The sequence below is a fragment of the Mixophyes fleayi genome, chromosome 4 (assembly GCF_038048845.1).
Source record: "Mixophyes fleayi isolate aMixFle1 chromosome 4, aMixFle1.hap1, whole genome shotgun sequence".
In the NCBI taxonomy this organism is placed as follows: Eukaryota; Metazoa; Chordata; class Amphibia; order Anura; family Limnodynastidae; genus Mixophyes; species Mixophyes fleayi.
This window is the reverse complement of record NC_134405.1, coordinates 115,984,357-115,997,537: the sequence shown is the minus strand read 5'-3', so window position 1 is coordinate 115,997,537 and position 13,181 is coordinate 115,984,357.

Genomic DNA, 13,181 nt, shown 5'->3' with positions numbered 1-13,181 from the left:
TACTGTCTGTTTGAAAGTCTAATCTAGGTTTAATCAAAAGTGAGCTTTATAGCTGTGATGAACCTAAAAGTCCCAGCAAGCGTAGGAAACCAATATTGGGTATACCTCTGCGATTCTAATTTATTATCAGTATTGGTCAGTCATTTCTCAAGGTCATTTTATGCGTCTATATATTTGGAAACTGGCTGTTTACAGCAAAGAATATGGATTTATTGTGTGTATATATGAATATGAATCTGTTATATACATACCTCTATATATTTATTAAACAAATGTATATTATTTGCCGGAAATAACCTAAAACACAAAGTATTTTTTTTATTATATAATATTATTTTTTCAATATTTTTAATATTATATGTTAACTTGGTTAATCTATATCAAATTGGTTAAGGTGTATCAACAAAACTATCTTTTGAAGCATCACATGCTCCCTCTAATAGGCAACAGGTTAAACATACACACCCTTATAGAAGTTATTGACATAGGATACTGAGCATGCATGCAGCACTAAAGAGCAAACACAAAACAATACACATTGACAGCTGATAGTGCAGTCAGCTCCTGTTACTGCGCCCTTCCTCTCCACACAGGGAGGAGTGTTCACCATAGCTGACACAGGGAAGCAGTAATCCCTTCATCTGGCAGAAACCAGAGCATTGTATAGCTTATGTCATTCCTATTTAATTGTTGAATTCCTGGCATAATTAACAATGTACTTAAGAAGAAGAGATGTTTCACCAAATAAGGAAACAGAGCACTTATTGTAATGACATACATTACATAATAATATCACGCTTTCTTTCCGCAAACAACCTGTTGGATCCTCTTCAGTCAGGCTTTCGTTCTCAACACTCCACAGAGACTGCGCTGACCAAGGTTGTTAATGATCTGATCACTGCTAAGACTGAACGCCATTACTCTCTCCTAATTCTCCTTGATCTCTCGGCTGCATTTGACACAGTTGACCACTCTCTTCTCATACAAACGCTGCAATCCCTAGGTCTTCAAGACACAGTTCTATCCTGGTTCTCATCTTACCTCTCTAATCGCTCTTTCACTGTTAATTTCTCTGGAGCCACATCTGCTCCGCTTCCCCTATCAGTTGGAGTACCACAAGGCTCGGTGCTAGGTCCTCTGCTGTTCTCTATCTATACCGCTTCTCTTGGAAATCTAATAAGTTCCTTTGGCTTTCAGTATCATCTCTATGCGGATGATACCCAAATCTATCTATCCTCTCCTGATATCTCGACATCTGTGTTGTCCCGTGTAACTGACTGTCTTTCTGCCATTTCATCTTGGATGTCCTCTCGTCAACTCAAACTTAATCTTTCTAAAACAGAGTTAATAATATTCCCACCCGCCAACAAGAGCATACCTGACATTTCTATCTCTGTTGATAACATGACCATAAATCCCACCCCACAAGCTCGCTGCCTAGGTGTAATCCTTGATTCACGCCTATCCTTTGTTCCCCACATTGACTCTATATCTAAATCATGTTACATACATCTAAAGAACATTTCCAGAATCCGCACATATCTCACACAAGACACTGCTAAAACCTTAATTCATGCACTAATCATCTCCCGCATTGACTATTGCAATTCCCTCCTTACTGGTCTTCCCAAAAACAGACTCAAACCCCTAAAATCTATTTTGCATGCTTCGGCAAGACTGATTTTTCTTGCAAATAGCTATTCCTCTGTTGAATCACTCTGTATGTCTCTACACTGGCTGCCTGTCTTCTACCGAATCCAATATAAAATACTTTTACTAACCTTCAAGGCCATCAACAAAGCTGCACCAACATACATCTCCTCTCTTGTCTCAAAATATCTCCCAACTCGGCAACTCCGTTCTGCAAAAGATCTGCGTCTCTCATCCACCCTCATTACATCCTCCCATTCCCGGTTACAGGACTTTTTTCGGGCTGCACCCACTCTATGGAACTCTCTCCCTCGCACAATAAGACTCTCCTCTGTTCTACAAACTTTCAAGCGTTCTCTGAAAACCTACCTATTCAGACAAGCGTATAATATTCCTCAACCACCATCTTAACCTCACTACCTTTAGCCTGTTACACAATTTCACACAAGACAACTACCCCCGGACCAACATTATTGTGTGACAGGATCATTTAGCTTATGAGTCACCCTACCTTTGCAGTCTGGCTGGGCCAAGATGCAAAATGTATACTTAACCTCTTGTGTCAATCTCCCATTGTCCCATAGATTGTAAGCTTGCGAGCAGGGCCTTCTCACCTCTTTGTCTGTTTTACCCAGTTTGTTTATTAGTTTATTACGTTTGTCCCCAATTGTAAAGCGCTACGGAATATGTTGGCGCTATATAAATAACTGATGATGATGATGATGATAGTGACAATAAGTGACAGACTACAATGTGCTCCATCAGGTGGTTTGTTCGCAGAGCAAACCATGTTGGTATATCTTTTGTTGTGCTAATATATCACAGGATGGTGTAATTTCCAGCATGTCTCTCCCGAATTAATGCAGAAACATGCTGGAAATGTATGCATCACCTGTCTAATGTAAAAATGTATATATAAATATATCGCAGGAATCTCCTCCATTAAGGCAATTACCGTTGTGTATCGCAGTCCCCATCATTTTCTATGGGGTCCGAGGTCCTCATCAATTTAAGAAACTCCGAAAAGATTATTATTATTATTATTAGTATCATCATTTATTTGTTAGGCGCCACAAGTTTTCCGCGGCGCTGTACACCGTACAAACAGTAGACTATACAGCAGGGCCGGACTGGCCATCTGGCACTTCTGGCAAATGCCGGAAGGGCCGATGGCAGTGTGGGCCGGTCCGGTTCCCTGCGATCCCCCGATTGAATAAAAAATATTTTTATTTTTTTTGTATGTAGCCGTCATGAAGTCACACGTCATGACGGCTCTGTGCCCCGGCCCGGTTCCCGTGCTTCAAGTTCCCGGCCACGTAGGGCTAGCTGCAGTGGAGGCTGCTGTCAGTGCTGAGGTAAGTGTAGAAAAAGTTAATATGTGTGCAGGGAGGGGGGCAGATAAACGGAATATGTGTGCAGGGAGGGGGGCAGATAAACGGAATATGTGTGCAGGGAGGGGGGTCAGATAAGCAGAATATGTGTGCAGGGAGGGGGCGGGCAGATAAACGGAATATGTGTGCAGGGAGGGTGGCAGATAAACGGAATATGTGTGCAGGGGGGGGGCAGATAAACGGAATATGTGTGCAGGGAGGGGGGGCAGATAAATGGAATATGTGAGCAGAGATGGGGGGCAGATAAACGGAATATGTGTGCAGGGAGGGGGTCAGATAAACAGAATATGTGTGCAGGGAGGGGGGGGGCAGATAAACGGAATATGTGTGCAGGGAGGGGGGCAGATAAACGGAATATGTGTGCAGGGAGGGGGGGCAGATAAATGGAATATGTGAGCAGGGATGGGGGGCAGATAAACGGAATATGTGTGCAGGGAGGGGGGTCAGATAAACAGAATATGTGTGCAGGGAGGGGGGGGCAGATAAACGGAATATGTGTGCAGGGAGGGGGGCAGATAAACGGAATATGTGTGCAGGGAGGGCAGTGGCGCACGCAGGGGGGGTTTCTGAGTCTCTAGAACCCCCCCCCCCCTGCGCTAACTAAGTGGCCACTGTCCTATACAGCAGCCGCGGCGCTGACAAAGAAGCGTCCGCGGCGGTGCTGTATTGTATACAGCACCGCCGCGGACGCTTCTTAGCGCCGCGGCTGCTGTATAGGACAGAGCTGACGATGCAGCAGCTCTCTCTCGTTTTTTTGTTTTCGGTTTTTTCGGTCGGCGGGGGGAGATAAACGGAATATGTGTGCAGGGGGAAGAGGGGGTGATTGAAAATGTCTGCAGGGGGAAGAGGGGGTGATTGAAAATGTCTGCGGGGGGGGCAATGGCTGTAGGAGGGGGAAAATAAAAATGCCCAATGTGTGTGGGGGACAGTATATAACTATAATGTGTGCTATTAAGTGAATGTGGGGCTGTTTGGGGAAAATTAGGTATATTTATTAAATGTGATTATGAATTATTTAATGCCTGGGATGGTTGTGGGAAATGGTTATTTTTATTAAACATAAAAGCTATTTAATTTCTTGCTGAGGTTGTTCAGAGGGAGGGAAATAGATTTATTTATTAAATGGGAATACTATTATTTTAATGTTGGGACTGGAGTGAGGCCTAATTTAATAAAATACGCACGCACACACTCACATTACATTTAGTTATTTATATATTTCATATTTATATTGATTCCATTCCACAGTGATTTATGAGCAGATAGTATTTAGTTTATTATTAGTTTATATATTATGATTCTATGTACACTTCAGTGTTATTTAAGGTTCAGGTTATAGGAAATGTGTCATGTCTGATATCATTTTAATCCTCTATTCATCAGCAGCTGTCCGGTTCATTTGCCGAAGAGATCGCATATTGCATACTCTAGTTATTGATGTTAGGGAATAAATAGTCAGAGTGATACCAACTGTAATATGCTAATGGACTAGTTGTAACTGGTTTCTGGGCGGGAGAATCTGGAATGTTGACCCTCAGCCTTTGAGGGGGTTGTTTGAACTAGCCTATGACCTGTTTACACTGGACCCACCTGAAGTCTGGACCTATAGAAGCAAGCCACGTAATCTGTATTGTTCTCTCTGTAACACTGAATTTATATAATCATAGCTGTGCTCCCACTAGAGTCAGTCATTCTCTCACCACAGTATTCTAGAGTGAACTACTGTTTACTGGTACCCGTGGGAGCGCAGCGAGTGCAATGCGAGCGCGGTATGTATGTATCTTTTGGTATTGGCTGTACTGTATTATATTATAATGTATTGAACTGTTAAACTTTGCATCTGCTAAAATAAATTACTTTGTGCGTTGGAAACAATACAATCACTTGGGCAATGCTTATTTGAAAATGATAGAATTACTTTAATAGTCCTTTTTAGAGAGGAGGCTATCACTAAGGTGCCAGGAGAAGCGAGGGGGGGAGGAGTAATTGTTCCTAGGTCTAGATGTAGCAAGACTGCAGAGTGGTCTGACCTGGAGGTGGGCCAGAATATCAGAAGAGCATAGGGAGGAAGTGGCCAATCTATTGACCAGTATCATGTCAATACTTTAGATGGTGTAGTGCAGGGGGGGGAGAAATATGTGTAAGCTGATGGGGAAAAGTTTAGGACTCTCCAGGTGTCATAAAAGTCATGCAATTTAAGCAGTGAAGAGAGCTTACGTGATTCCGTATAGGGCCTCACAAGATTTTGGGGAGAAAGGGATTGGTGCAATTTCACATCTGAAATGGCATTGATATCCCCATCAAGTACAATGTGTCCCCTGGCAGACTGAAAAAGCTTAGAAAAGAAATTGTCAAAAAAGGAACCTTGTCCTCTGTTTGAAGTGTAAAGCGTGGCTACAGTGACTGGGGTCTGGGATAGAGTACCTGTCATAATTACGACCCTTCCCTGATCATCTAAGATTGGGGAGCACACAGTGAGGGGAACTGAGTGGTATGTTAGGATGGTCATACCACATGTTTTGCTGGCTGAGGTGGAATAAAAGCTTGTGTGTAGGTTTTATTAGTGAGACCCGGGTATGAATGGGCTTCTTGTAATAAGACTACATGGGCTTTTTAGGCGTCAAAAGAGCTGTAACGCTATTGTACGCTTCTGTGGATTGTTAAGCCCATTCACGTTGAGGGACAGTGGGGTTGGTGTCCAATCCCGGGATGCCAGTGAACTTGTGGATTGAGATAGTGATTGCCAAAGAGATCGGGGGGGGGGGGGGGGGGGGGGTTGGGAATGTTAGTATGGGTGGACTGAAGGGGTGAGTAGAGGACAAGAGACCAGCGAGCAGTACTCAAGTCCAAAGCATTTGGAGTGGCACATCCTGTGTGTCAGGGGGCTGCAATGGACGTTACTAACAGCCAATTCATGGACCAAGTGGGGGCGTAAATATGAAGTCCAAGAGCAAGGTCACCTACCTTTTAAAACACATTAAGCAATTGAAATAAGATGTCATAGCATTGAGTAGAAGGGGAAGGGGAGGGCAGGGTCCGCACCAAGGGAGGGGGGTGGAAATGTTCCTATAATATATTGTAATAGAGTCTAACAAAAACATTTTGTAACAAGTGAAGGTTAGAGTTAGATTGGGAGGTTACTGTCTGAAAGAGACTATCACTGTAGTGGCAGCACGGTGGCCTAGTGGTTAGCACTTCTGTCTCAGCACTGGGGTAATGAGTTTAGTTCCCAACCATGGCCTTATCTGTGTGTTCTCCTCGTGTTTGAATGGATTTTCTCTGAGTGCTCCATTTCCTTCCACACTTCAAAAACAGTAGATTAATTGGCTGCTCTCAATTTGACCCTAGCCACTCTCTGTCTGTGTGTGTGTTAGGGAATTTAGACTGTAAGCTCCAATAGGGCAGGGAATTTAGACTGTAAGCTCCAACGGGGCAGAGACTGATGTGCGTGAGTTCTCTGTACAGCGCTGTGGAATTAGTGGCGCTATATAAATATATATAAATATATAAATAATGTTGATGTGTAGAGGCTTCTGGTAGCACCAGAGAAGAGATGGCAAGGAGCCCAACCTGGTTACTAAGCATTGGATCAATCAGGAGTAGGAGGCGAGTTGGTGCGGAAAGAAACTCTGATGAAGCTGGGTGAAACAGGGGGACTCCCAATTTCAAGCATGGTGAGGCCGTCCTCTGGGGTCCTTATCCTGTGCCTTGTACCTTCCTGGGTTACTTGGAGGGGAAAAGGGAAGCCTAAACGATAATGGATGCAATGGTTACGAAAACCTTTTGTGATGTTAATTAATTTCCATCTGTGTCATGCCAACAGTAAAGCATCCTGAGACCATTCATGTGTGGGGTTGCTTCTCAGCCAAGGGAGTGGGCTCACTCACAATTTTGCCTAAGAACACAGCCATGAATTAAGAATGGTACCAAAACATCCACCAAGAGCAACTTCTCCCAATCATCCAAGAACAGTTTGGTGATGAACAATGCATTTTCCAGCATGATGGAGCACCTTGCCATAAGGCAAAAGTGATAACTAAGTGGCTCAGTGGTCAAAACATCGACATTTTGGGTCCATGGCCAGGAAACTCCCCAGACTTTAATCCCATTAAGAACTTGTGGTCAATCCTCAAGAGGCGGGTGGACAAACAAAAACCACGAATTCTGACAAACTCTGAGCATTGATTAGGCAAGAATGGGTGGTCTTCAGTCAGTATGTGGTCCAGAAGTTGATTGACAGCATGCCAGGGCTAATTGTAGAGGTCTTCAAAAAAAAAGGGCCAACACTGCAAATATTAACTCTTTGCATAAACTTAAAGTAATTGTCAATGAAAGCCTTTGACACTTATGAAATGCTTGTAATTTTACTTCAGTATACCACAGCAACATCTGACAATAAGGTCTAAATACGCTGAAGCAGCAAATTTTGTGAAACCTAACATTTGTGCCATTTTCAAAACTTTTGGCCATGACTATATATATATATATGTGTGTGTGTGTGTGTGTGTGTGTATATGGAAAACAAAACATCGTTCAGCAAAACCTGTGTAAGCATCATCTGTTACCATGCATGTCACAGGTCGTGACGAAATATTAGTCACGACTTGTGACATGTACAGTAACAGATGATGCTTACACAGGTTTTGCTGAACCACTTTGCTGCACTATATTCACTGATGTAATCAAAAGTATTTTTGAGTTTCCCGCGACCCTGCTTCTGGCTAAACATCCAGTTTCCTCAATGGACAGTGCTCACTATCTGACCTCGGCTGCCTGCTCACAACACAAACCCAGCTATTTATGCTTCCTCCCCAGCACTAACTAGCTATATTACAAATCAATCAAACCTATGTGCTCCACCTGAGAACCTGTGTTCTGTGTGTAGAGAAGTCTGGAAAATTATCCCTGTCTTCGACATGAGCCTGCAGACTCCCAGAGAAAAGATGTATCTTCCGTAACAGCCTGTGACACACCACCCTTTTTTCCACAATATATATATTGCACTGGGCAAGTAGTGAATGGCACAGGTATGGGCCCTAGGCTTTCTGTCTTGTATGCTCTAAAACCCCAGGTCCCTCATTTGTGAGAGAGTGTTCTTATATGTTTATTTTGTGTCGGACAGGCAGGGATTTTGTTTCTGTTTGTTGATTTTTATTACTGGAAGCTAAAACTAGCGTGGCTAGTCAAACCAAGACAATTGACTGGAGCGATATCCTTGGCTGGTCTGTCTGATGTGCAGCCATCTACCCCAGAAGACAGTAACCCAGGTCTGATTACCTCAATATATACATGTAACACCCCTTTTCCAGGTAAGGATGTTGGTATCAATTTGTGTGTGCGGGCTTCAAATGAATTCATTACCAGGACAATACAAGAACCAGTACTTTGTATTTCGAGTCGCGTGGAGCATCCACCTTGGTCTGGTTACTGAAGGGTCTTTGTTGTGTGATATCATGTTTGTAGCAACACCAAGGAACCCTCTGCTCCCCTTCACTGGACCACAAGCAGACACAAATTAGTAGTATTACATGGAACTGATTTTTAAAAGCTACATTGGCACATTTATTGATGAGGCTTAAGCGTCTAAAGGGATTTTCTGGTATTTTGTATCAAAAATATTTTGTATTTTCAGCGGACAATTTCATATAATAGATAAACAATCCTATCCAACACCTATACAGATACACCTATCCATACAGATGTCTTCCAGTCTCTCTAGTATCCTACAGCTAAGAGGCACCTCTTTTACGCTACTAAAACATTTGTTTGACTAATATAACCAACTTAAAGTTGCACACCAATATCAGTATGAGTCATTTAAACATATATACACTTAATATAGAAATACAGTTGTGATGAAGCAAATACAAATATATATATATATATATATATATATATATATATATATATATATATAAACAGCTTTGTCTTAAAGTGATTTCAACATTGTCCCAATATCACATAACCTAGAAAGAGAAGTTGGCTCTTCACAAAGAGACATTTTTCCAATTTACAGTATAATTAATGGTACCGAAGTCAAGTAAGGCCTACAGATACATGTTCCTGATGAGAGGGGAGATCATGGGAAAATATAAGAATATCATCCAAATAAATGATTACAAATTGATAAAGGATGTCTTGGAAAACGTCATTGAAGTTTTGAAAAACAGCTGTGGCATTACATAGCCCAAGGGGCATAACCAAATACTCAAAGTGCCCATCCCGTGTATTAAAGGCTGTTTTCCATTCTTCCCCCTTCTTGATACGGATCTGATTATATGCGCTTCTGAAATCTAATTAGATGAAAACTGTGCCAGTGGGGGAGGAAGACTTTCTGATGAATCCACGTTTTAAATTGTAATCTATGTAAGATGCCATGTTCTGTGTCTCGGGTAGAGATAAGGAATAGACTTGTCCCCGAGGAAGCAGCTTAATGCCACAATTCCAGGCTCGATGAGGAAATAACTTGGAGGCCTCCTGTTCGGAAAATACGTCAGCGAAGGTAGTGTACTAGGTAGGAATGTCAAAGGACACCATGGAAGCGGAAGGGGGATCCCTCCTAGACAAGGGAACTTTCTGTAGGCAGTGAAGATGGCAGTTCGGTCCCCAGGGGAGAACTTGTGTTGTATGCCAGTCCAGACCTGGAGAGTGGACTCTGAGCCAGGAAATCACAGGACTAAGGGATTTACGGCCTCTGGAAGGGAATTTCCAGAAGGGAGATGGTTTCTCTATGTAGAACCCAGTCTATAATGATAGGTACATGGTGCGATTCTTGATGGATCTACCATCAATCTTACTACCATCAATGGCTGTGATGGCAATGGGCTGGTCCAGAGGAACAGTTGGTAAAGAGAACCTCGCTACTGTGGCAGCAGAAATAAAATTCCTGGCTGCACCTGAATCGAGAAGGGTCTGATACTTGGAATGCTGGAGGAGCACATTGATAGAAAAATTAGAGTTGAACGGAGATGAAGCAGCAGCACCTAACCTGGCCTCTCCACAGCCAGTTAAGCTTTGCAATTTCCTGGCCATTTAAGGCAGTTTACAAGGATTTGACCCATTCTCCACAGTATAGACAAAGATTATTCATGAACCGTCTCTCCTTTTCTTCCGAGGAGAGACGAGATGGGCCCAGTTGAATGGGTTTATCTGCGGGAATCATGGGATTTTGAAACTGAGGAGCCAGACAAGGACCAGTCCAACGGGAGTGCTCTTTTTCGACTCCCTGAAACAAATGTCAATCTGATTACAAATGGAAATGAGAGCATCCAAGAAGCTGGTAGTTCTCGGGCAGCTAGTTTATCTTTAATTCAGTCAGAGAGACCTTGCCAGAATGTAGACACTAGAGCTGTGGTGGTCTACACTTTGCTCTAGAACTACATGCAGCTCTTTGAGCTTTGAAATGTGGCTCCTGGCCAAGAGCATTAATGAAATATAGTGCCCCAGGAATCGGAAGGAGCAGAGTGGAAAACATTCTGTTGCTCGACTGACCGAATACAGCCACGTCTTTTCACCTCCTTTGCACAATGCAGGGAGGTCACAGTGTCACAGACAATCAAATCAGGGAATGGGGAGAAGAGAGTGTAGTGTGCTCTTCCTCCTTTGTGTGGGCTCCAGGTGGGAGGTGGTAGAGGTAACTAAGGGGCATGTGAGATCTGTTAGCATGTGAAGAGTTTGATTTGCATGTGGGGTGATATGATGGCATTTAAGGGGCATGTGGAGAGGCATATGGGAGGTTTGATGGCATATAAGGGTTATGTGGGAAAGTCTGATGGCATGTAAGGGGAATGTGGTGAAATCGGGTGGCAGGTGGGGAGGTGTGATGGGCATGTACGGGACATGTGGGGAGGTCTGGTGGCATGTGGAGAGATCTGATGAGCATTTGGAGTGGTCTGACGGGCATATAGGAATATCAGACCAGCATTTCTTGGGCATGCGGTTAGATTTGATGGCATGTGGAGAAGCTGATGTGCATTTAAGTGGCACATGGGGAGATCCGATGGGCATGTAAAGAGGTCTGAGCGATTGTGGATGCAGTACCTGTGTGAGCTACTGTGAAAAGACTGTGAGTAGCCCTTAGAATCCTCCTCCGCTGGACACAGCAGTAAAGTAAGAGCTGTGCAATGCAGAGCTATGCGGATTTGATGATTATTTTGGCAATGTGTTGGATATTTTCTGGCAGTGCAGTACAGAAGGGAAATCCAAAGCCGTAGTCAGAGTAGCCATGGTCTGGTTTACTATTGGACTGCACAGTACAAGAAGGGATATCAGGAGCCAGAGTCAGGAAGAATGGCCAAGGTCAAATGAAGGAGGTCAAACAATAAGGCACGGTATCAAGGATAATCCAAAAACGTAGTCAGGCAGCGAAGGTCATCCACAGGAGGACTAGTAATAGCACCAGGCACAATGAATTCACTGGGAACAAGTAAGGGTACAATTGGAGTCAGACGCCTAGAAAAACATGGTGCTCTGACAAGTATTCTGTGTCAGAGCTGCATTAAATAGCAAAGGCATTTGAAATCCCAACTAGTGGTCACACAACTGCAGCACAGGAGAGCTGTTTGCCCGGAAGTCAGGCAGCATGAGCACAAGCGAGACAGGAGGAGGAGCGTGGAGCAGGTAAGTCCCTTACAGATGGACAGGTGACACTCCCACTTTGCCTTTAAAAACGAGTTCTCTGCAGAAGTTCTGCTTAATTACTCTCACTGCAGACATACCTTGTTAGCTTGTCGTTGACTGTGGAAAAGATGCTTCAACGTATGTCCTCCACCTGTGTTTCACTGAACTAGGTGCACTGTATCTAATTCCTCTCTTAGACCACTCCCTTTGTCACTATATATATATATATATATATATATATACACAAGTTAACCCGTGCATGATACTCATGCATTCTAGTCAAATCAAGCTACTTAAGGTGTTAAAAAGCTTCTTGTCATGCATTTGGGCCTAGCCCAGGCCTCCTCAGGGGAAGAGCGTTACTTCTCGACGCAAGCGCCCTTTTTTAACGTGGTTTTGTCCACATGTCACCACCTCATCATTTTTCTCCATCACCTCATCCTTCATCTTCATCGCCACATCCTTCATCAAGCTACTTAAGGTGTTAAAAACTCCCCACTGTCACCCCTGGCAACCACCAACCACTCCCAACTGTAACTTCTCCTTCAAGAAATATATAGGTCAGTGTATAACTCTGCCCAGCAGGTGGCGCTGCAGCTTGTTTTTTTTTTTCACACACGCCACTAGGGATTTATATAGTAGACAAGTTAACCCGTGCATGATACTCATGCATTCTAGTCAAATCAAGCTACTTAAGGTGTTAAAAAGGTTCTTGTCATGCATTTGGGCCTAGCCCAGGCCTCCTCAGGGGAAGAGCGTTACTTCCCGACGCAAGCGCCCTTTTTTAACGTGGTTTTGTCCACATGTCACCACCTCATCATTCTTCTCCATCACCTCATCCTTCATTTTCATCGCCACATCTATCCAGATGTCTATCCAGACACAGGGATCTCTCTCAGCGGTCCTGAGTATCACACTCCTCTCACTCTGTCAACCCCGGCAACCACCAACCACTCCCCACTGTCACCCCCGGCAACCACCAACCACTCCCAACTGTCACTTCTCCTTCAAGAAATATATATATTTTTTTTTTAAATCTTTATAAACACTTTTAACAATTAACAAATTAAATTAACAAATTAAAAACATCTTAGTATACCAAATTTCAGCCCTTTCTGAGGTTTTTTTTCCACACACACTAAGAATTTAGTAGGTCAGTGTATAACTCCGCCCAGCAGGTGGCGCTGCAGCTTGGTTTTATTTTTTACACACACACACACACAGACAGACTAACACACGCCACTAGGCATTTATATTATATATATATATATATATATATATATATATATATATATATATGTATATATATATATATATATATATATATATATGACATGATAAAGGAGAAGATAATTCAATAGATCCAAAGATCTTGTCTGCAAAGTTGTACTTTGCTGTTTCCATAGTTCAGACCAAGAGGAAAAATTACTTTAGAGTGCTCTATAATCAGCATGGCAGTCTGTAATATATATGTGGGGTTTCACTGTTCCCGACTGTTAGAAAATAACTTTTTTATATATG